This window comes from Coenobita brevimanus, chromosome 27 (assembly GCF_032717465.1).
Source record: "Coenobita brevimanus isolate Jiangsu-jjx chromosome 27, ASM3271746v2, whole genome shotgun sequence".
NCBI classification, from domain to species: Eukaryota; Metazoa; Arthropoda; class Malacostraca; order Decapoda; family Coenobitidae; genus Coenobita; species Coenobita brevimanus.
The window spans coordinates 16,653,636-16,677,603 of NC_136980.1; positions in this window are offsets into that span (position 1 = coordinate 16,653,636).

A 23,968-nucleotide genomic window follows, 5' to 3' on the forward strand; every position below is an offset into this window, starting at 1 on the left:
GTGGGGGTCTGGGTGTATGCATGGCTGGTCAAAAGTGTGCTGCATGCTTGCTGTGGGGGTCTGGGTGTATGCACGACTGGTCAAACGTGTGCTGCATGCTTGCTGTGGAGGACTGGGTGTATGCATAAGCGAAGTTAAGAAGCAGCACAAAACTTCTGAACACCAGAGAGTGACTCTTTATGCACTGATGTTAAGAAAACAGACCCTGAGAATGTGAACCTTTAGGCAAATGGGGGGGAGGTTCGTCCCACCCTGTGGCCCCTCCTCCACCCGGCTACGAGCCTGTTTACCATTGCATTACCTTCTTGTCCTACTGTTTCTTAGTTATATTCTCTTTCTTACTTTAACATTCCTCCTTTATTTTTTTTTCTCCAGCATATTGCAACATCAAAAGCTAAATAAATAAAAAGAAGAGATTAGTTATAATATTATCAGTACAGACTGCTGGACATCAGCAACATCCCCACAACCACTACCATCACCATCATCAACATCATCATCCATCAGTTGCACCACCACCAGCACCATGACGACAACCACCACCACCACCATCATTATCATCACTTTCTTCATCATCGTCATCATCATCATCATCATCAGCAGCAGCAGCAGCAGCCATGCAGTTAGTCATAATTATTCGCAGACTTTTTATTTAAAAAAAAATTCTATCATCATAATTTTCGCCACATCAGATCTAGGCCACCACTATACTCGTAGTTCGTCTACCATATCCTGGCGAGGATCTTTTTGATCCCTTTTTCTGTAGCTCGATGGAAGACAGACAATATTACCGCTCTACATAATTTCCATAACACAACATAATTAATACTAAAATGCGTGAACTACAGCCTAGTGCCCCCGAAAACTCCCCGACATCTCCACCAGGACCCCATAGAGGAGTCGCAGCCGAACCGCGAGACTCAGTGCGACAACGGCACGTCAGCCCAGGCCGTGCGCCCCTACGACACACAGCCACCTCACCATCGCCTTAGCAGGAATCCGACACTACCTTCGGGGAGAGGTACTGCCAGATCAGATCGGGGTGGGGCTGCCTATCCAGCTCCAAACAGCGCCCCTCAGGAGTTGGCCTGTAGCCACTCCCGCCTTCAACAGGAGTGTGCCTGTAGCCTCTCCGAAAGTGTCTTTCTCTTTGGGACGGCTGGTAGCCGCCCGCCCCTCATAAGGGAATCAAAAAACAACCGACCTGAGGGTAATCACGAGAAGGCCTGTAGTCGTTCCCGCCTTCGTCAGAAGGTGTCCTTCCAGGGACAGCTGGTAGCCGCCTTACACCCCCTCCTGCAGGAGTTGGCCTGTAGCCGCTCCCGCTTTCACCAGACGGCCGGTAGCCGCTCGAAAGGTGTTGCCCCCGAGTCGGCCTGTAGCTGCTCTTCCCTCCAGCAGGAGATGGCCTGTAATCACTCCCGCCTTCGTCAGATGGCTGGTAGCTGCTCCGAAGGTGCTGCCCTTGAGTCGGCCTGTAGCCGCTCCCCACCCCTCCTGCAGGAATTGGCCTGTAGCCGCTCCCACCTTCGTCAGACAGCCGGTAGCCACTCCGAAGGTGTCCAGAGGCACGCTGATTCCCCATCCCAGGCCATGGCCAGTAGCCAGGCCCTGGCACCTCATAGTTGTTCCCTTTGGAAGCCATGCCAGTAGCCGGGCCCCACGGTCGGAGACAGGCGAGAGCAGTCCTGCCGCCCCAGCGTGAGATGAGGGTCCAGACTCCCGACGCAGGAGAATCCCAGAGAGGCCTTAACACTTCCCCTGGCCTCTGCTCCCTACGCCTGAGCCCTGGAGAAGACCCACCTGATGGGCCCCGATTCGGATCGGTGCCGCAGTCCCTCCCTGATGGCGCCACTTGGTTCTGGGGACCGCACCCCTAGGGCACTCCAGGCCCTCCCCAGGACACCCGGGCGACACCTCCCTATGCCCTGACGGTGGAAGACCTCCACCTCCGGCCGAAACCTGAGCCAGAGATTTCTGGACCTGTTTGGCCCCAGTCCTGAGGGCCACACCCCTGTAGCCAGCCTGGAGGATACGGGCCCCTCTGCCATCTGCAGCCCTGGACGAGAGAAGACGCCCCTACGAGTCGTCCCGTGCCCTCTCGGCACCCCCTTCTCTGGCGGTGCCCCAGTCCTGGCAAAATTGTCGCTGGCATGCCTCCCTGCCGCCCCCACCGTATAAGTGATTTACATTAAGTGCGATATTGCCCCAAGTTAGTGTAACAGTACTGTAGTGACATAGTGCACCTCGAATAACAGGTCAAGTGTTCACGAGAAGTTAGAAGGGGGACTTAATTATACCACGGGGTGGAACAATAGTAACAAGTGCAGAGTCTAAGTGTTGGTGAACCAGACTCATGGAGTGACGCCCTCATATGAAATCAGTAAGACACTCAACCCGAGGGATTCATATTAGTAAAATATCCAAATGCCCCTTGCTACCAGAAAATAGTGAAGAGAAAGTGTTAGTAATACCCTCCCCCTCCTATTACTATAAATATAACAAGACTCTCAATGACTTACACCCTCCCTTCGTGAATCTTCTCTCGGCGTTCCCCACGTAGGTGAAAACCTAGAATCGTGTTATAATAAATTACCAAAACCCCCTTGCTACCAGAATACAGCAAGTCAAACTCTCTAACATTAACTCCCACTTTATATGACTATAACTATAATCAGATCCTCAGCGCATTGCCCCTCTCTCCCCCCCCCCATGTGAGACTCACCCCCAACTCCCCCACGTGCACTGAGACCCTGTGTTCTGAGTAAACCTGTACACTAAACCTTGAGTGTTATCCTCAGTGCTTGTTGAACTAATATCCTGTGAGGTACTGACTATCTAGTTAAGGATTATAATTCACCAAATACTGTGTTGTATTATCTGCTGTTTGTCTTGTGTCTGACTGAAGGAATACACGTGTAAAGGTTATTGCCTGGAGTTTTTGTGTCCTGCCTCCCTTATTTGCACTAAGTCCCGGTCTTGAAAGAGGACCCCACTACACGTTAGGTGTTCTAGGACCGAGTAGTCGGGCCTTTTCCACCTAGCATTACACTGGTGGACAGCGATGGTTCTTGACCCGGGCATACGAGGGAGATAATGAAGAAATATTTGGCAAAGTGGCAACAAAACCACACGTGCAATTACCCAAGTTTGACCCTGACCAGTACGATATACACACGTATCTGGCAATTATTAAAACCTTACTGGATATTGGCTTTGATAATGACCAGCAAAAAATCGCAGTCACACTTCCACTATTGGGCAAAGCAGTGGCGAACATAGCACCAAAAGTCGTCCCAGAGCTCACCTGGCAGAACTTTACGAAGTTCGTGGTTCAGGCCATCACCTTATCATTAGGGAAAGTGGTGGCTCTATCCCAATTGGATAGTTTTTCATTTGACAGGGATTTAAATAATACCCTGATACAGGCAAGATGCCTAGTTACTGCTGCCTACCCAGAGGCAGATGAGGAAAGCCGGAATCAGCACACTTTCAAGACTCTTCTCAGAGTACTTCCGAATGTTGTCAAACAACACTTTACCATCCATGACCCGACTGGAGACATGGATAGAGATATCCAGCTCATATGGCGCCTCCTGACCGCCTGCCCTACATCCCAGCAAATTAATGTGGTGAAGAAATTTCCCACTCAACCCTCGGCTTCCCCAATCATGCCATGTCCACCCTTGCCTCACACCAACCCCACCCCGGTGCCGAGCCCGCCTAGGGCACACCCCTCCCGCCGGCGCCCAGCCCCCCGGGAAAATCCTAACCTGATCCTAGTGAATCCATAGGAATTCACAGCCTGCAGCTCCCGGTGTCTCCTACATGACATACGGGACCAGCTTAAAGCTGCACACCGCAAGCCCATGGCCCCAGGTTCACATAAGGTGTCCTTTCTGGAGGACGAGGCCCCAGAGGATGAACTGGCACCCATACAGGAGCCCCATCTTCGGGTACAGGAGCAGGAGCAGGAAGATGGAAGCCCCAGACAGCTGGATTTTTAGGCCCGCCCCCACACCAACCCATGGTGGCAGGGGCCATTACCCCCAAATATCGCCCCCAAGTGTACCACAAGATGAAATTGAACAGGCCAGACTGTTAGTCGATATGGGAGTGGCCAGATCCTGCCTTTACAGCCACTATTTCTCCCGCCATAAATCGACCTTTGGCCCACTCCGCCCCACTTCCACTCATCTTGTGGACGTGGGGGATGGCCCCCTGCCCGTCCGTGGGGAGACACAGGACCTACGGATTGACACCCACCAGCCAGTGTCAACCCAACACCAATTCATTATTTTCTACTTCTGCCGGAGCTACGACTGGTACTTGGGTCTGGACCTACTCCGGAAGCTCAGAACCACCATAGACTGCTGCTACCGGCAGCTCCAGTTCCGTGCCCCATCCAACCCCACTCAAGCCGTTTGCACCTGTAAGCCACGGCCCCGGCCGGAAGATTCACTCCCTCCTTCCCTTCTTCACTCCCCTCCTCCCCTTCCTCAACCCCCTCCTCCTCCTCCCATGACCCCCTCACCACCCCTCCTCCCTCTTTCCCCACCACCGTCTCTGCCACCGTTACCATCCCCCCCCCATCATGAGGACTGGGTGCCCCTCAACCAGCCCTCAGGCCCCTCTATCTTGTTCTCATGCCTCCTCCCTCCAGGAGCCCTCTCCGCCTGCCTATTATCTCCCACTTTCCTCTCCCCACATCACACCACCATCCGCATCGCTAACCTTACCCCTTCCCCCCTCACTCTCCCAAAAGGGCTCATCATCGGAGAGATGGAGGAAGCCAAGCCCTGCGGCCCACCCTCCTCCCACTCCCCTGTCCCCTGCCACCCATCCCTGACTATCTCTCCGCCCAGCAGTCAGACACCCTACGATGCCTTCTCCTGGATTTTCAGGATCTGTTCGTGGCAGGACCAGCAGACATAGGACACACCACGTACCTGTTGCACGAAATTCATACTACAGGCCCATTCATTAGACAACCATCCCGATGGAAAAACCCCAGAAAACGGGAGGAAGAAGACCGCCAAGTACAAGAAATGATAGAGGCTGGTGTCATTTCCCCCTCCACCAGGCCCTGGTCCTCCCCCGTCATTCTAGTGAAAAAGAAGGACGGCACGATGCGATTCTGCATCGATTACCGCTGTCTGAACGACATCACCATCCAAGATACCACACCCTTCCCACGAATCGACGATTCCTTAGATTCCCTTTACAGGGCGTCTTGGTTTTCCACCCTCGACCTCCAGTCTGGATGTTGGCAGGTCCCCGTGCACCAAGAAGACCGAGGCAAAACGGCCTTTTCGACAAGTAACGGCAAACATTACGAATTTTATGTCCTGCCGTTCAAACTCTGCAACGCCCTTGCCACCTTCTCCAGGCTTATGGAATCTGTCCTTGGCAGTTTCACCTGGGAAATATGCCTGGCATACTTAGATGACATCATCGTCTTTAGCCAGACCTGGGCCAACAACCTGCAGTGCCTCTGCCGAGTCTTCACCAGGATTCGCCAGGCAGGCCTCAAACTCCGGCCCTCTAAGTGCGTCCTGGCCGCTCGGACTGTCTCGTTCCTGGGACTTCTTATTTCCCAGGCAGGAATCTCCCCCAACCCCGACAAGCTCCACACCATAGCAGACATACCTCCACCACAGGATGTCCATGGCATCCTAGCCTTCCTAGGACTAACGTCCTATTACCGCCGCTTCGTGAAGGGATTCGCCCACATCGCAAAGCCCTTTCACGATTTGACCAGGAAGGGGGAACTGTTCCTCTGAATGGAAGAAAGGCAAGCTGCTTTTCAACAGCTCAAAGACAAGCTCGTCTCTGCCCCCATCATGGCTTATCCTGATTACGTCCTTCCCTTCTGCCTCTACACCGATGTTTCCCTCTCCACCATAGGCGCCGTGTTAACCCAGGTTCAGGCAGGCCGGGAACACATCATCGCCTGCGCCAGCTGCACCCTGAATCAAGCCGAAAAGAACTATGCTGCCACCAAGCGGAAATGCCTCGGCATAGTATGGGCTCTCCAGCACTTCAAGGCATATTTTTCCGGGACTCAGGTTACTATCATCACGGACCACCAATCTCTCCAGTGGTTACGCCAATCTGATTCCCATAATGCCCAACTCATCAGGTGGCATTAGACCTTGGAGGAATTTAATTACAAGATCTCCTACAGGCCCGGAAAACTCCACACTAACACAGACGCGATTTCCCGCCTCCCCGTCCACACCATCCAGCCGGAGACAGACCTTCTGCAGAAATGGTGCCGCAAGGAGCGACCCCCTTGGAATCAGGGTACAAGTATGTGATCACATTCGTGGACACATATTCAAAATTTGTCATGGCCTGTCCAGTCAAAGAGCATCATGCCGTCGCCGTCGCTGATGCCCTCCTCTGACACGTGTTCCCTTATTTTGGCATTCCCCAGGCCATCCATTCGTATAATGCCCCAGAGTTTACCGGAAAAGTCTGGGAAGAACTCACCAGAATATTTGGATACAGGATCTCCCACTCCTCTCCTTACTGGCCACAGGGAAACGCAGTGTGCGAACGCAGCCATCGCACCCTCATGAATCAATTTTGCGCACGCATTGAGGCCACAAAAGATGACGACTGGCCTGTCTATGTAAAAATTGTCCAGTGGGGCATAAATTCCTGCCCGCGAAAAGACGGGGTGTCTCCCTACGAGAGGATATTCAGCGAGGCCCCCCTCCTACTGCACCTCCACCAACACCTACAGCCACCCACCTTTGCCCCAACCACAGACCCATTACACCACCTGAAGGGCCGACTGGTCCACCTACAGAAAAACCTAGATCTCAGCCCCGACACAGCCCCCAACCCTTTCCGCCCTGGCGACACTGTCGTAATCGCCCAACTCCCCACCCCACACAAACTCGCCCCCCACTTCATGGGACCCCACACAATCACCCGCGTCCCCAACCTCTATCAAGTTGTCATCGACTATCACAGCACCCCATGCACCCTTCGGAACCGTCACGTGCATCCCTTCCGCGCCCCTGCCGCTGCTGCCCCAGCCCCATACCCCCACCCTCCTCCTGTCCCGGCCCCACCCCCCACTTCCACATACGAATGCTACATTTCCTTCTCACCCTCAACCTCCACCCCCCCCTACCACCTCAGCCTCCCAGGCCGCCACCCCACCCCGCACCTCACCTGACATCTCACCTGCCACACCAACCTCCCACCAATCTCCCTCACCACCTCCTGCCCACCACCCTTACATACGCCCACTCCAACGTCATCACACTCCACCACACCCACCCCATGCCCAATGGCACATACTGCCCAACCATGCCCACCCCACATGCCCACCTTCCTACCCACTTCCACCCTCAAGACCACAACCACCCGCTCAGGCTGCCTCTCATGCCCACCCGCCCAATACACCCATTCTCCCATGCCACCCGCCTCTCCCTAACTTCACACTGTCATGCTACACCAGGCCCAGATCCCCACCACCTATATTCCCCAGAGACCCTACGCCGCATTACCACACCACAAAACCTGGCTCCTACCCTCAGTGTCCAGCATACAGCACCAAACGACATCAGCAGCGACAACCACCAAAATGAAAGTTCGACAGGCAGTATGGGCACTAACCCTCGGCAGAAACCGCCGGCTCCGAGAGCCACACCACCTATTCCACCTCCTTCTCTCCTTCCCCACCACCTCCATGCTCTTCCTCACCTGTGATGCGGAGCAAGAGGAGAACCACGCCGCCACTGCCTGGCAGTCCCATCTCAAGGACCTCCAACCAGTGTACGCCACCCACGACACTCACGTCTATCACCTCCAGTCACAGGGACGTGACCTTTTCCGGGAGGAAGGTGGTAAAATGCATAGTGCCCCAAAAAACTCCCTGACACCCTCACCAGAACCCCACAGAGGAGCCGCAGCTGAGCCGCGAAACTCAGTGCGACAACAGCACAAGTCAGCCCGGGCCGTGTGCCCCTATGACACACAGTCGCCTCACTGTCGCCTTAGCAGGAATCCGACACTACCTTCGGGGAGAGGTTCCACTGGATCAGGTCGGGATGGAGCTGCCTATCCAGCTCCAAACAGCGCCCCTCAGGAGTTGGCCTGTAGTCACTCCCGCCTTCAACAGGAGTGTGCCAGTAGCCTCTCCGAAGGTGTTTTCCTCTTTGGGACGGCCGGTAGCCGCCCGCCCCTCATAAGGGAATCAGTAAACATCCAACCTGAGGGTAATCAGGAGACGGCCTGTAGTCGCTCCAGCCTTTGTCAGAAGGTGTCCTTCCAGGGACGGCCAGTAGCCGCCCTACACCCCCTCCTGCCCTCCTGCAGGAGTTGGCCTGTAGCCGCTCCCGCCTTCGCCAGACGGCCGGTAGCCGTTCTGAAGGCATTGCCCCTGAGTCGGCCTGTAGCCGCTCCTCCCTCCGGCAAAAGGAGATGGCCTGTAGTCGCTCCCACTTTTGTCAGACGGCTGGTAGCCGCTCCGAAGGTATTGTGCCCAAGTCGGCCTGTAGCTGCTCCCCCCTCCAGCAGAAGGAGACGGCCTGTAGTCGCTCCCACCTACGTCAGACGGCTGGTAGCTGCTCCAAAGGTGTCCAGAGGCACGCTGATTCCCCCTCCCAGGCCACGGCCAGTAGCCGGGCCCTGGCATCTCATAGTCGCGCCCTTGGGAAGCCACGGCCAGTAGCCGGGCCCCACGGCCGGAGACAGGCGAGAGCAGTCCAGCCGCCCCAGCGTGACACGAGGGTCGAGACTCCCGACGCAGAAGAATCCCAGAGAGGCCTTAACACCTCCCCTGGCCACTCTCCCTACGCCTGGCCCTGGAGAAGAGCCACCTGATGGGCCCCGATTTCAGTCGGTGCGGCAGTCCCTCCCTGAAAGCGCCACTTGGTTCTGGGGACCGCAGCCCTAGGGCACTCCAGGCCTTCCTCAGGACGCCCGGGCGAGACCTCCCTACGCTCAGACAACGGAAGACCTCCACCTCCGGCCGAAACCTGAGCCAGAGATTTCTGGACCTGTTTGGCCCCAGTCCTGAGGGCCACATCCCTGTACCCAGCCTTTTTGTTACACATTGTTCCCAGATTTTTCTTCTCACTCATTTTTCTTTCTTACTTTGTTTCTGTCTTCCTCTGTCCACTATATTAGCACATCACAAGGTTGTAAAGGTAGGTGGTGAGATGAAGTAAGGTGGAGCGGCCTGGGACTCTACTGCAGGTGTTTCCAGTTATTATTTTTATCATCCATAATTCATTGCCCTTATTTTCCCCTCTCCTTAATCATTTCTTTTCTCCTCCCTTTAATTCACCATTTGTGTCATTCTTGCCTTCCTTATCTTCTTCTTTGCCTCTAAATTTCCACATTTTCTTACGTTTTCTATTCTTTTGTGCTTTCTCTTTTGTCCTTACTTTCTCCTTTTGATTCCTTTTTCACTTTTCTCATTTCTTATAATCTTTATCTTTTTCATTCAGCTTCCTCTTCTCACTCTTCTCTTACAGTCTCTGTTCTACTTTTCTTTACATCTCTCTCTCTCTCTCTCTCTCTCTCTCTCTCTCTCTCTCTCTCTCTCTCTCTCTCTCTCTCTCTCTCTCCTACCTTCCTTAATCATATTACAGCAATCAAACAACAACAGAAGTAGGAGCCAAGGTGCAGTAAGGTGGAGCGGCCTGACATTCTAACAAAGGTGTCTCCAGTTCAAACCTTCATTATCATGTCTCCTTTCTTGTTCTTTGTCTTTTTCCGTTTCTATCGGTTACCTTTTTTTCGTGTATTCTCTTTTTATTTACTTTTTCCTCTCGTTGTTTCCCCATCTCTTCCCTCCTTTCTACGGTTTTTATTCCTTTCACTTTTCTATCTTCTTTTACCATCTTCATTTTATTGTTTATCTTACGTGTCTCATTCTTTGTCGTTTTGTCTAATTTTCTTTCTCTTCGCATTTCGTTTATTCTGTTGTTTTTCCTAATATTCATTATATTACGTCCTTCCTTTCCTCCTTTCTTCCTCCACTATATTACAGCAGCACAAGCTACAAGAGAGGTAGGAGGTGAGATGAAGTAAGGTGGAGCGGCCTGGGACTTTACTGCAGGTGTACTGAGTTAACACCTGTGTCATTTATATCTCATTACCTCCGCCAGCGATGTTGAAGGATGTTATGTATTCAACTGTGTCTGTCTGTCTGCCTGTCTGTCTGTTTGTCTGTCTGTCTGTGGACAAGATATCTCAAAAAGTTGTTATGGTAATTCAATGAAATCTGGTCGATAGGTGGGCACTGGGTCAAGGCAGAGTTATTTAGATGTTGATGTGGATCCGGGTCCTGACGTAGGGTGTCGGCGGAGGTATGCCTTCTCTGAGATTGTGTAACGAGGGCAGACTAAGACTGTAGAATCAATTACCTCCGCCAACGACCTTGGAAGGAGACTGGTTTGTAAAATTTATAAAGGCTTTGGAGGAGGTATAAGTCCTCTGAGTGGTTTCTAGTTTTCTTTCTTTCCTCTTTTCTTTCCTTCTTCTCTTTTATATGTTTAGCTTCATCATCGTTGCTCTTTTCTTTTTTCTTTATATCTATCTACTTTTCCATCTTTTCCCATTTGTTGTTCTCTTTCGTTTTTCTCCGTCTCGTCTGTTGATTCCATCTTTTTCCTTTCTTTCTTATTATTCCTGTTCTCTTTATTTCCTTGTTTGGCTTTTCTTTCTCTCTGCTCACTCTTCACTGTATTACTTAAAATATAGTAATAAAGAAGGAGGAGCCAAAGATGATGGTAGGGCGACCTTAGATTCTAACAAAGTTGACTTGGTTTCCTTTCTACTGTCTTGATCTTTTATTTTTTTATCATTCTTTTCCTTCCTTTTTCTGTTTTCTTCTCTTTTCCTCTCGTCGTTTTTCCTCGCCCTTCATTCTTTATCCATATTTTGTATTTCTGTATCATATCTCCTATAATCGTCTCCTTTCATCCTTACTATTATCTCTTCCATTTCTCGTTGTTATTTAGTCCAACTGTCATTTTTCTATATCCAACAGTTACTTATTTTTCATACAGTTAGTTCCTTTCCTCCTTCATTCCCTCACCCCTCCCCTCCCATTTTGTTTTCTCTTTCTTCATCCTTTCATCCTCCACTAAACAACAGCATCACAAAGTACACGAGCAGTACACCCACGAGCAAAAGTTCGCCAACAGTCCCCTGCTAGGCATGTTTCCAAACATAGCCCATGCAGGACGCAGCGCTCGTTCACCCGATTAAGGGAGAAGGGAGGAGACAGACAGGGTGAGGGAGAGGGAGGCAACGAGACGGGAGGAAGTGAGTCTGTGGCGATGGTCGATGACACACATCGGATATTATTATTAGTAGTAGTAGTATTAGTATTAGTATTAGTATCATTATTATTATTATTACAGTATTATTATTATTTATTATTATTATTATGATTATTATTATTATTATTATTATTATTATTATTATTTATGAGATAAGTAGGCCTATAAGAAAGAAGGACGTAATCCAGCGTTAGCCCTTAGAAAACAGCTGGCATATTTTGTATTTTATCTGACTAATTTTAGGCAATTTTTCTTGTGTGACTGAAGCACTAGTGATGTCCAAAGCTAAAGGTTTGATAAAATCTAACAACCCATAAACAACGGTTTGATTTTGATCCAGACGATCAAAGATGCCACAAGAAAATCTTCGCGAAAAATTAGGCAGTATGAAATTAATTTATTAGTGTCAGATAATGTGAAGGTAGACTGCAAGGTAGAAGGGTGTAAACTAAGAGGCAAGAGAGAGAGAGAGAGAGAACAAGGAGTTATCAAGTGAAACATGTAAAGGGCAATGCCTAGTTTGGTTGTAAGTATTTGTGAATCATATAATTACATACTTCAGAAATGAAAGAAGTTGATTAATACACTGCTATGATAATAACTTTACATGATATTAAACATAATAATCCTTATTATTTTGATGACGAAAATGCATAGGCAGTGCTGCATTTTTACATTACTGATGTTACACACATACATACCATCTCTATCCGACCAATGGCGTTGCCATGCTGCGAAGTGATCAACCAATCCCCCTCAGTCGGAACGGCAATTACACATAATGTCTATCATCAATAAAATAATTCTGCCACCTTCCACCCTTCCGTTTCTGAAGAATGTAATTATAAGATTCCCGAACATTTACCACTAAACTAGGCACTGCCCTGTACGTGTTTCACTTGCTAATTCCTTGTCCCCCCCCCCTCTCTCTCTCTCTCTCTCTCTCTGCCTACCTAGTTTACACCCTTGTACCTCGCAATCTACCTTCACATTACCTGACACGAATAAATTAATTTCTTACTTCCTTAACCCTTTGGCGATGGGGATTTTCTTGTGGCATCTTTGATCGTCTGGATCAAAATCAAACCGTTGTTTATGAGTTGCTAGATTGTAGACATCACTAGTGCTTCCGTCACACAACAAAAATTGCCTAGAATTAGTCAGGAAAAAAAAAGTTTTCTAAGGGCTAACACTGGATTACGTCCTTCTTTCTTATACATCTCATAATAATAATCTATCTATCCATATACCTAGGCTGCTTCCCCCCTGGAAAGGGAGGTAGCCGAGACAGGACGACACACTCCCCATTTACTCGTCCATTCAAACACAGTCAGTCGCATCTTAGCCCCAAAGGGGAGAATAATAATAATAATAATAATAATAATAATAATAATAGTAATAATAATAATATGCTTAATAATTTTATTATTACGCTTATTATTATTATTATTATTATTATTATTATTATTAGGAACGGACAAAGGACATCCTGAGGGTAGGAACGTGGAATGTGAGAGGAGTGAATGATGAAGTGAAAGAGAGAGAGATTGTCCAGGTGCTTGAGGATGCAAAAGTGGATATATGTGGATTGACTGAATCTAAATGGAAAGGTGAAAGGATGAGAGAATGGGAATACGGTGTAGGTATATGTGCGAGAGTCAGTGAGAATGAGAGGGCAAGAGAGGGAGTATGTCTGATGATAAGCAAGAAGTGGAAGGAGAATATAAGAGAGTATGGAACAGTGGGTGCAAGGATTGTATGGGTGAGGATGAAAGTAGGTATACAAGCATGGGCGATTGTATGTGTGTATGCTCCAACAGAGGATCGAGTGGTAAGAGTGAAAGATGAATTTTGGGCGAGAGTAGAAGCATGTATGGACAAGTTTAAGAGGAGCGAGAGAGTGCTGTTGATTGGAGACATGAATGGCAAAGTTGGGAATGTACGAGTGGATGGAGTGGTTGGTCAGTGGGGTGTGCCAGCTGAAGTAGATGGGAATGGTAGTGCTTTGGTGGACATCTGTGCTGGTAAGGGGTTGGCAATAGCCAACACCTACTTTCGTCATAAGATGATCCACCGGTATACATGGAGAGTAATGAGGAGGATGGATGGTGAACTTGTTGAACGAAAGGCAATGATAGACTACGTGTGTGTGGATGAGCGAATGAGAAGACAAGTGTTGGATGCAAGGGTGTGGAGAGGGTGGGGGAATGGAGTCTCGGACCATCACTTAGTGATGGCCAAGGTAGAGCTGCAAAGAAAGTGGTTGAGGAGACGAAGGGGAAGACAGGAGGAAGCACCTCCTGTGAGAAGAGTGGAGAAATTGCAAGATAGTGAGAAAAGGACAGAGTATAAGAGCATAGTGGAAGAAAGATTGGGAAGGTATGAGCTAGAGCAGATGGAAGGGGTGGAAGACGTATGTAAGATATTCACGGAAGAGATAAGCGCAGCGTGTGAAGCGGTTTGTGGAGTAAGGAGGAGATGCAAGGGTGTGCAAGGGACAGCATGGTGGAATGATGAGGTGAAACGAGCTGTGGAAAAAAAGAAGAAGGCATATGGTGAATGGTTGGCGAGTAGAGGTAGGGGAGAAGATGAGAGAGAGAAGAGAGAGGTATATGTGAGCAGGAGAAGGGAGGTTAAGAGACTGGTGAAGGAGAGTAAGAAGAAAGTGGAAGAAGAGTTTGGGAGGAATCTGAGTGTGAAATGGAGGGAGAGTAAGAAATTGTTTTGGAAGGAGGTAAAGAAAGTAAGGCAGTGTGAAAGGGGAAATAGTAGGGGAGTGAAAGATAGGAATAATAGACTGTTGGTGGAGAAGAGAGAGAAATTGAGGAGATGGAAGGAGCACTTTGAGGATTTGTTGAATGTAGAGAGTGAGAGCAGTGTGAGTATAAGTGGTTGGGGAATGGCTGGGAGAAGAAGAGATGAGAGGAGGGAGGAAGAGATCAGTAGGTCGGAAGTAGTGGAAGCGATGAAGAAGATTAAGCTGGGAAAGGCCCCAGGAATTGATGGAGTGTGTGGTGAAATGCTTAGGTATGGGGGTGAGATTGTTGTGGAGTGGATATGGAAGTTGTGTAGATTGGCTTGGGAACAGGGAAGGGTTCCAGAGGACTGGAAATCAGGTATAATTATTCCTCTGTACAAAGGAAAAGGGGAGAGAGAAGTATGTGGTAACCATAGGGGTATTTGCCTTCTTAGTGTGACTGGTAAAATATATGGTAGAATACTCATTGATAGGGTTAGGCATATGACAGAGGAGCTAGTTGGAGAAGAACAAGGGGGATTTAGGAAGGGAAAAGGGTGTGTAGATCAGATATTTGTTCTAAGATGTTTAGTGGAGAAGTATCTAGAGAAGGGAAGGAAAGTGTATGCTGCCTTCATGGACTTGGAGAAAGCTTATGACAGAATAGATAGGCAAGGTATGTGGAAGGTATTAAGAATATATGGAGTGGAGGGAAAATTGTTGAGTGCTGTGAAGAGTATGTACGAGGGAGCTAGGGCTACGGTGCGAGTGGATGGTGAGCTGAGTGAGTTCTTTGATCTCAATGTGGGACTGAAACAGGGGTGTGTGATGTCTCCATGGCTGTTTAATATATATATGGATGGGGTTGTAAAGGAGGTGCAAGGTAGGGCAGTGGATGTGGGGCTGGGCCTAATGAATGAGGGTGAGATTTGGAAGCTTCCGGTGTTGCTGTTTGCTGATGATACAGTATTGTTGAGTGAAGATGAATGGGAGTTGCAAGGTATGGTGAATGAATTTGGGACAGTGTGTAGGAGGAGGAAACTGAAAGTTAATGTAAACAAAAGTAAAGTTATGGTGTTTGAGAGGAATGAAGTCACAGAGTGTGTAGTGAGGTTGGATGGTGAGGATATGGAGAATGTGAGTGCATTCAAGTACTTGGGTAGTGTGATGAGTAAGGATGGAACTTTGGGGGATGAAGTACGTGAAAGGATACAGCAGGGAAGAAAGGTTGTTGGTACACTGAAAGCAGTGATAAGAAATAGGGAGGTGAGTATGGAAGTTAAGAAGTCACTGCATGATGGTATTGTGATCCCTACCCTGACGTATGGAAGCGAGGCGTGGACCTTGCAAGAGGGGAACAAGTCAAGAGTGAGAGCAGTGGAAATGAGTTACTTGAGAGGAGCATGTGGAGTGACGTGGAGGGACAGGTTGACGAATGAAGAAGTGAAGGAACGTTGTGGGGTAGATGTGGATGTGGTTGAAAAGATTAGGAGAAATACACTGAGGTGGTTTGGACATGTGGAGAGAATGGAGAATGAAAGACTGACTAAGAGGGTGTATGTAGGTGAGGTGGAGGGAGGGAGAGGGAGGGGTAGACCGAGGATGAGGTGGAGGGATGGAGTTGAGAGGTATATGAGGGAGGGGGGGGTGAGTTGGGGGGAGGGGAGTCAAATGGTGGGTGACAGAGTGACTTGGAGGCGTTTTGTCTGTGGCCACCCTTTGCGGGATTAGGGCGTCGGGCTATAGATAGATATAGATTATTATTATTATCATCATCATTATCATCATCATCATCATCATCATCATTATCATTATTATTATTATAAAACACCCGATACGTATCATCAACCATCGTCACAGACTCTTCCTCCCTGCGACCTGCCCTGTCTTATTGCCTCCCTCTTCCTCCCGTCTCGTTGCCTTCCTCCCCCTCCCGCTCTCCGTCTCCTACCTTCTCCCTTACTCTGGTGGAGGAGCGCTGCGCCCTCTATGACCTATGTTTGGAAATATATGCCTGGCAGGTACTGTCGGCTAACCTTTGCTCGTGGGTGTACCAGGCGAGATTGAGGAAGGGTGTTATTATCACTGATAAACTACTAAACATCACTATCTTCACACCATTACCACCACCACCATCACTACCACCACCAGTACCAACATCATTGTTCATTCAATTCGTTATGCTTATCAAAACTAACTTACATCACCATCATCATACCCACCACCAGCACCACCACAGACATCATCATAATCACATACACTACCAGCAGTATTTGCAAAATGATTATGGTGCTCACCCTTGTGAAATGGATGTGGAGAGGTTGCACAAAGACAACTAGACAAAATTCAGAACAAAGCTGTTGGAATTATTAATAACCCTGCTATTTCAAATAATCTACCTCCCGTACAAGTAAGAAGGAATGTTGTCTCTCTTGCATTATTTTACAGATACTTTTATGGCAATTGCTCATACGAAGTTGTATTCATTGTGCCACCTCTCCATGCCTTCCCTCGTGTTACACGAGCATCTGGTAGCGCTCATGACTGGAATGCTACACAGCCATATTGCAGAACTTGTGCCTATCAAAGTTCTATTATTCCCCAAACTGCATCTCTCTGGAACTCGCTTCCCCAGAGTCGCTTCCCTCCAAACGTCAACCTACAGTTGTTCGAGTCCAACTGTTGCAGATATTTTGTGAATGGAGGACGCCAGTAATCTAGTGTATGAGTTATTTTTTTTTATTCATTTGTTTTTCCTTCGTCTGTTCTGTTATTAAAAAAAAAGAAAACAAGTCACAACTATATTAAAGCATCACAAACTACAGTAGAGGTTGGAGGCGAGATGAAGTAAGGTCAGCGGCCTGGCACTCTGATAAAGCTATCCACTTAACACTATTACCATTTACACCTTACAATCATTGTTTCTTTGTTTCCCTTTTTCTTTTATTTTGCGTTTTATACCATTCCTTTACTCACCCTGTTCATTTTCTTCTAAATATCTCATGTTTCTTCTCTGTTAATTTTTTTTCTTGCTCGGTTCTTTCTAATTCCTATACTATTTTTTCCAAAAAAAAAAATGGTTTTCTTTTTTTTTTCATTCTTTAACTGAGTTTCTTCCTTTGTCCTTTTTCCCTTTTCATCGTTTTCCTCCTCTCTCGTGTCTTCAGTATATTACATAAAATAAGCTACAAGAGAAGTAGGAGCCAAGGTGAAGCCAGGTGGAGCGGCCTGAGATTCTAATAAAGGTGTCTCCACTTTTAATGCCTGACCTGCTGGATCATTTCTGTTGTTTTGTTTTTCTAATTCCCTTCCCTTTTTTCTCTTTCTTTTTGCTCTTTTGTCTCTTATTGTTTCTTGTGCATACTTTTCTTTCTCTTCTTCATTCTTTCACCATTTTAGTTACGTAAACCTTTTCTCGTTTTTCATCTTCTTTATATTCCCTATTCACTTTCACTTTCTGCCTCCTGTCTCCCATTCCTTGACATTTTTTGTTCTCGTTATTCTTTTTCAGTGCAAGTTCACCCAGTTATTTATTTTGTTTCTTATTTTTCTCTTTATATTAAGTGTCTTTCTTCCTCCTTTTTTAATGCATTAAATAGCAACATGGCAAGCTGCAGAGTAAGTATGGGACGAGACTTTGTAAGGTTATTAATATCAGTACTAATATACTGTAAACCATCATCATCATTATTAGCATCACAATCGTCGTCGTCGTCGTTGTAGGCGTCGTGGTCGTCAACATTACTGCTAAAATCATCACTAAAAAAATAAAAAAATCATCAGCAGCACCATTAGCAGCTGCACAGTTCAGTGTACTATATTACATCATTATAAGCCATAACAGAGGTAGGAGACAAGGTGAAGTAAGGTGGAGTGGCCTGGCACTCTACTACACCTGTACCCAGTTCAGTTCTTCACCTCTTTTATGCTGTGTTTCCTTTTCTCTCCATTTCCTTATCCTCATAAATTATTGCTTTATTTTTTTTCTTTGTTGATGTGTTTCTCCTTTTTCTTTTTTTTTTTCTTTTTTTTGCCTTCGCTCCATTCTCATCCGTCTTTGCTTCTCTGTGTCTGTCTCTTCACAATTTCTTTATTTTTTCAGTCACTTTTCTTTCTTCTGTGTTTTGTTTTTCTTTAGTTTTTTCTTATAGTATATTTCTTTTTCCGTAATTTCCATTTCCTTCTTTGTTTCACCCATTTCCTCCAAACTACAAGCGAGGTAAAATTAGAGATTATGATGTATCAGTGGCGATATTATATGGATTTTATTAGTCGCTGGTGATTTTTATTTGCTTTATGTATTATATTATTAGGTATAAATGTATAAATGTCACTCTTGTTCTGCTTGTGCTCTTGTTGTACAGCGGCAATGACTTGTATTCTTACTTAGCCGGGATTTTTATTAACTTAATCAGTTAACTAACCAACCCCAACATCATCACCACCATCACCATTATAAACTACATGCTTATTATTAACCAAATAAAATTACGTTCATCACCTGCACCATCATCATCAACATCATCATCATCATCGTCACATCAGTCACATATATACTGCAGCATCACAAGCTACAGTTGAGGTAGGAAACAACACGAAGCAAGGTGCAGCGGTCTACCACCCATATTAGCGTCGGGTAAGCAGGGTCCTTAACACCTCTTCCTCAACGTTTTTTTTTTTTTTTTTTTTTCAAAACTAACCATTAATATCCTCATTATAGGTTCGTACACCTTCTTAATATGAGCATGGATTGCATGAATGCAATAATATACTAACGTACAGATTCAAACAGAAACCAGTATGGAAGAGGTGTTACTCAGCTTCCCAACCTCACCACAATACCGCCTTAGGACTCGACTACAGAAGTACTGATTAAACAACTTTTATTTATATACCTTTAGTCCATTTTTAAATTATCTCCTTTTCTCTCATTCTTTCTCCCTTTCACCTATTCGATCATTCTTTTCCCTTCCTCAGTTATTCTTTGCCCTTTACTTCTACTCTTTCATTCTCCATTTCCTTCCTCTTTTCTTCTGCTTCCTTTTTTTCCGTTCTTTTTTTCTTCCCATCTGTTTCTGTCTCGGTTCTTTCTTCACAATACTGCAGCAATAACCACGAGACAAGTGGGAGCCAAAGTGATGTAATTTGCAGCAGTCTGAGATTCTGACAAAATTGTCTTGAGCTGCAGCTCAAAGTTTTGTCTCCCTTTCATTTTTATTTATATACTTTTTCATAGACCTTATTCTTTTCTCTTTTCCCCTCTATTTTGCTTTCGTTACTTTCTCGTTGTCTGTCTTTTCTTCCTTTATTCCTCCTCATCTCTCTCTCTCTCTCTCTCTCTCTCTCTCCACTTTCTTGTTTTTTTTTTTTTTGGTTCCATTCTCCTTTCTATCGTTTTTATCCCCATTCTGTTCCTGTCTTTCTTGTCTCCCATTCTGTGTCATTTTCTTTCCTACCATTTTTCTCTTGGTATTTTTTTTCCATTTCCACTTTCCATTTTCATTTTCACCATGTCTTTTTTTCGTCTCTCCTCCTCCTTCCATTCTACATTATATTACAGCATCACAAGCATCAAAAGATAACGTAAGGTTATCATGGTCGTTATTAACCTGCATCACCACTACCGCCAGCGGCATCATCATTGTCCATACAGTCATAATATAGGAATTAATATGTCATATGAAATAGTTATAGAAATGCAATAATTATAGTCATTAGTATATATCTTATTGCACAATAGGTACCACTTGTACCGGCTGCAATGTCTGGTGCTCAGATAAATACGTACACATCCTCTAGCCACAGTGCCTACACAGAATGTGTAACAAAAATTTTTCAGAAGCTCGAGACTCCCATTATGCTGCAAGCACGTGGGGTAACTGCCCCAAGTCGGTTAGCCCACGTGACAGAAAAAGTACCAGTCATTACACACATCCCCACCGAGCAGTATATATTCCTGGAAGTCAGGTGTAGCAGTCGGAGAGCCAAAGAAAAAGATAGAAGGTAGACGGAAGCTTAGGAGACAGGACAGTTGGCCATGACGCTACGTTACTGTGCACCACGATATAACTGTATCACAATAAACCCCGAAACCCAAGAGTGTCTATAACTCACCTCCCCAACGATACAAGATAGACGGAGGGGCCAGTGAGACACAGCAGCACCTGCCTCAAGATAAAACCCCACAACGAGCTATCCAACGCCTCATGACTTAATCGACACTTGTTTTCACCAATTTATTTGGCTACCTACATACTCCCTACCTTATCCTATTAACATTAATTAGTGTCATTAATAACCTACACTAGTGTCACCATCAACATCATCATTACCACCGTCATCAGGAGCACTGTCATCATCACTACCACCATCACCATTTATGTTCTCCGCCCAGCCCTACCCACCACCATCCCAGCTTTATTGATTTTATTTACACCCACCTTGACCTCTAAGCTTTTATCGCCATAATTTAATGACTTGTTTCTCTGATGGTGCTAATTTAGTACTAAAAATTAGATGCCATTGCCTGCAATAGTTTTGGCACAATGTTGGCAAGAGTGTGACAGACAAACCAAGCCAGCCAGTAACATAACCTCCTTGTGGTCGTCGTCGTCACTGCCACCACCAACACCAGCACTAAAGTAAAAATCGGCATCATCACACCATCAGCAGCTGCATAGTTCAGTGCACTATATTACATCATTACAAGCCATAATAGAGGTAGGAGACAAGGTGAAGTAAGGTGGAGTGGCCTGGCACTCTACTACACCTGTACCCAGTTCAAATCTGCACCTAGTTCTCTCCGTTTTTCCATTTCTTACCATTTCCTCCTCCACTTATTTTCTTGCTTCTTTCATTCATTCATTCTTTGTTTATTTTCATGGTGTGTTTCTCCTTAACGTTTTCTATTTTCACTTCCTCACATTGTCCTATCCTCTCTTTATATCAGTCGCTTCTCATTTCTTGATTTTCTTTTTTGCTTTAGCTCTTCTTTCTTCTTTTTCCCCCATTCCCCTGCCGTTCTTTATTTCATTTTTCTTTCATCTTTCTTGCTTCCTTTATATTTTTCTTTTCTTTCCCTTTCTTTTCTCTCCTTTACTTTCTTCCTTTGTCTCATTTCCTCCACTATTCTACAGCACCACAGACTACAAGAAAGGTAAGATGCATAGCAATGAAGTGTTATCATCATATGTACTGTTCTGTATCATTGTTTCAACTGTAGTTGATTTGGACATAGTTTTATGGTACGTCATTCATGATTTTATATGAACTTGAATAGGCGGTGGCGATCATCATCCTTTCACTTGCTGAAGTGATGCCCACGTCTTCCTTCACTATCATCATTCGTTTTCTGTGTTTCCCCTCCTCCCTTCCTGTTTCTCTCATTTTCCCTCTCACTTTTTACTACTCTTCTTTCCTTTTCAGGTGGCTTTACATTGAGTGACAAGCCTAATGATATCCTGTAAACCAGGAAACTGTTTGCAACACTGTGTAGTAACCATATAACCTACACATGCGTGTTCCCTTTGTGTCAACAAGTGGGTTGCCGGAGGGTTAGTATCCTTCTCCGTAAACCAACAACCTCAAAGACAAACGGCCACCTCTTATGGGATTATGACGTCTGGCTATAGATAGAGAGATGAACACATAATGGATATGTATTATCCTTGTTCTGCTTTTACTCCTGTTGTACGGCGCCATTGACCTCTGTTGTTACACAGCCAAGACTTGTTTGTATGTTGTCAGTCAGTCAACCATAATCACAAACGATCACCACCACAACTATCATTATTTATATATATATATATATATATATATATATATATATATATATATATATATATATATACATTGTGGTAGGTGGGGGCGCTCACCATCCACTCACTCAATGTAGTGCTGCTCTCAGGTGTCTGCCCTGTCCTCTCCATCCTTCTTTCCTTCCATCTTCTTCTGTCTTTCTTTCCTTCAGTCTTTCCTCTTCCTTCTGCCTGCGGGTGACTTTACACTCCCTCTTCTGTCTTTCATTCCTTCATTCTTTCCTCTTCCTTCTGCCTATGGGTGACTCTACACTGAGTGACAAGCCAAACGGTTTCCTGTACACCAGGAAACTATTTACTACTCTGGGTGGTAACCATATAACCAAATTTTGGGGCCTGGTGGTTTAGTGGGTAATTATTGTGCTCCAGTCGGATTGAGCCGGTGAAGGTTTATATCCAACGGGTGGTTGGGGTTTATTGCTCACGTAATGCCACTCAGGGATGAGTGGGGTTGGTCACTCTCATCTTAAATGTCAGGACCAACTGCCTAGCCCCGAGCTCCTACGCTCCTCATGGGGTAACGTAGGATTGGATGATGGATGGATGGATATATATATATATATATATATATATATATATATATATATATATATATATATATATATATATATATATATATATATATATATATCTGTGTGTGTGTGTGTGTGTGTGTGTGTGTGTGTGGATAGACAGCTATAATATTGATATAGATAGGCAGTTATAATTAGCAGCTGGAAAAAAATAAAAAATAAATCGCCGACACGGTCACTACCAGCACCATCATCATCATCATTAGATCTGTCACAAATATTGCAGGTAGTGCAGTCTGCGATTTCATTACAGGTGAAGTGAAAAAAAAAATGGGAGAAATGGAGTTCCCCGAGCTAAGCCCTGTATTGAACTATATAGCCCCGCTAGGGTTACAGGAGTGAGCTACCACTCCCGGCACGGCAGCCCGGGCGAGGCTTGAACTCGCAATCCCCCGATTACGAGTCCAGCGCGCTACCACTGTGCTACCGCGCCCCCCACACGTGAAGTGAGTTAATAGCTTTCTTTGCTTCTTTTACTTTTCATTTTCTTCATTATATGCCTGTCTCCTACTTTTGTTTCGTTCCTTTCTTTCTTTCATCCTTTTATTTCACATCCTCCTTTATTTTTTTATTTTTCCATTCTATCCCCCTTTCCTCCTTTTATCACCATCCTCAAACTTTTGTCTCACTGATTTTTTTTTTTTTTTTTCACATTTCCTCTTTTCCTCTCTTTCCTTTTTAATCTTCTTTTGTTACTTCTTCCGCTTTGTCGTTTTTTTTGTCTTTTTTTTCTCTCTCTTCTTTCTGTTTTTATTACTTTCACCTTCCCATTTCTTTATCTCTCTCTCTCTCTCTCTCTCTCTCTCTCTCTCTCTCTCTCTCTCTCTGTATATATATATATATATATATATATATATATATATATATATTCTCCCATTCTTTGCAATCTTGTCTTCCATATTTTCTAAGTACAGTTGTTTGCCACATATTCATTTTCCCCATTCCGATTTCCATCTCCCTTCTCCCTTGCTTCCTCCATTATATTACAGCATGACAAGCATCAAAAGCTAACGTCAGGTTATCCTGGTCATTATTAACCAGCATCACCACCACCACCAACGGCACCATCATTATCCATACAGTCATAATTAGTGTCATTAATAACCTACACTAGTGTCACCATCAACATCATCATTACCACCGTCATCAGGAGGACTGTCATCATCACTACCACCATCACCATTTATGTTCTCCGCCCAGCCCTACCCACCACCATCCCAGCTTTATTGATTTTATTTACACCCACCTTGACCTCTAAGCTTTTATCGCCATAATTTAATGACTTGTTTCTCTGATGGTGCTAATTTAGTGCTAAAAATTAGATGCCATTGCCTGCAATAGTTTTGGCACAATGTTGGCAAGAGTGTGACAGACAAACCAAGCCAGCCAGTAACATAACCTCCTTGTCGTAGGTAATAGTGCCATTGTAACCCCTTCAGCCAGAGGATGTATTTTGTATTGTGTTATTGCTATCTCCAGACGATCTCACCAGCTTAGGAGAGACTCTTGCAAGTGAAGGCGTTAAAT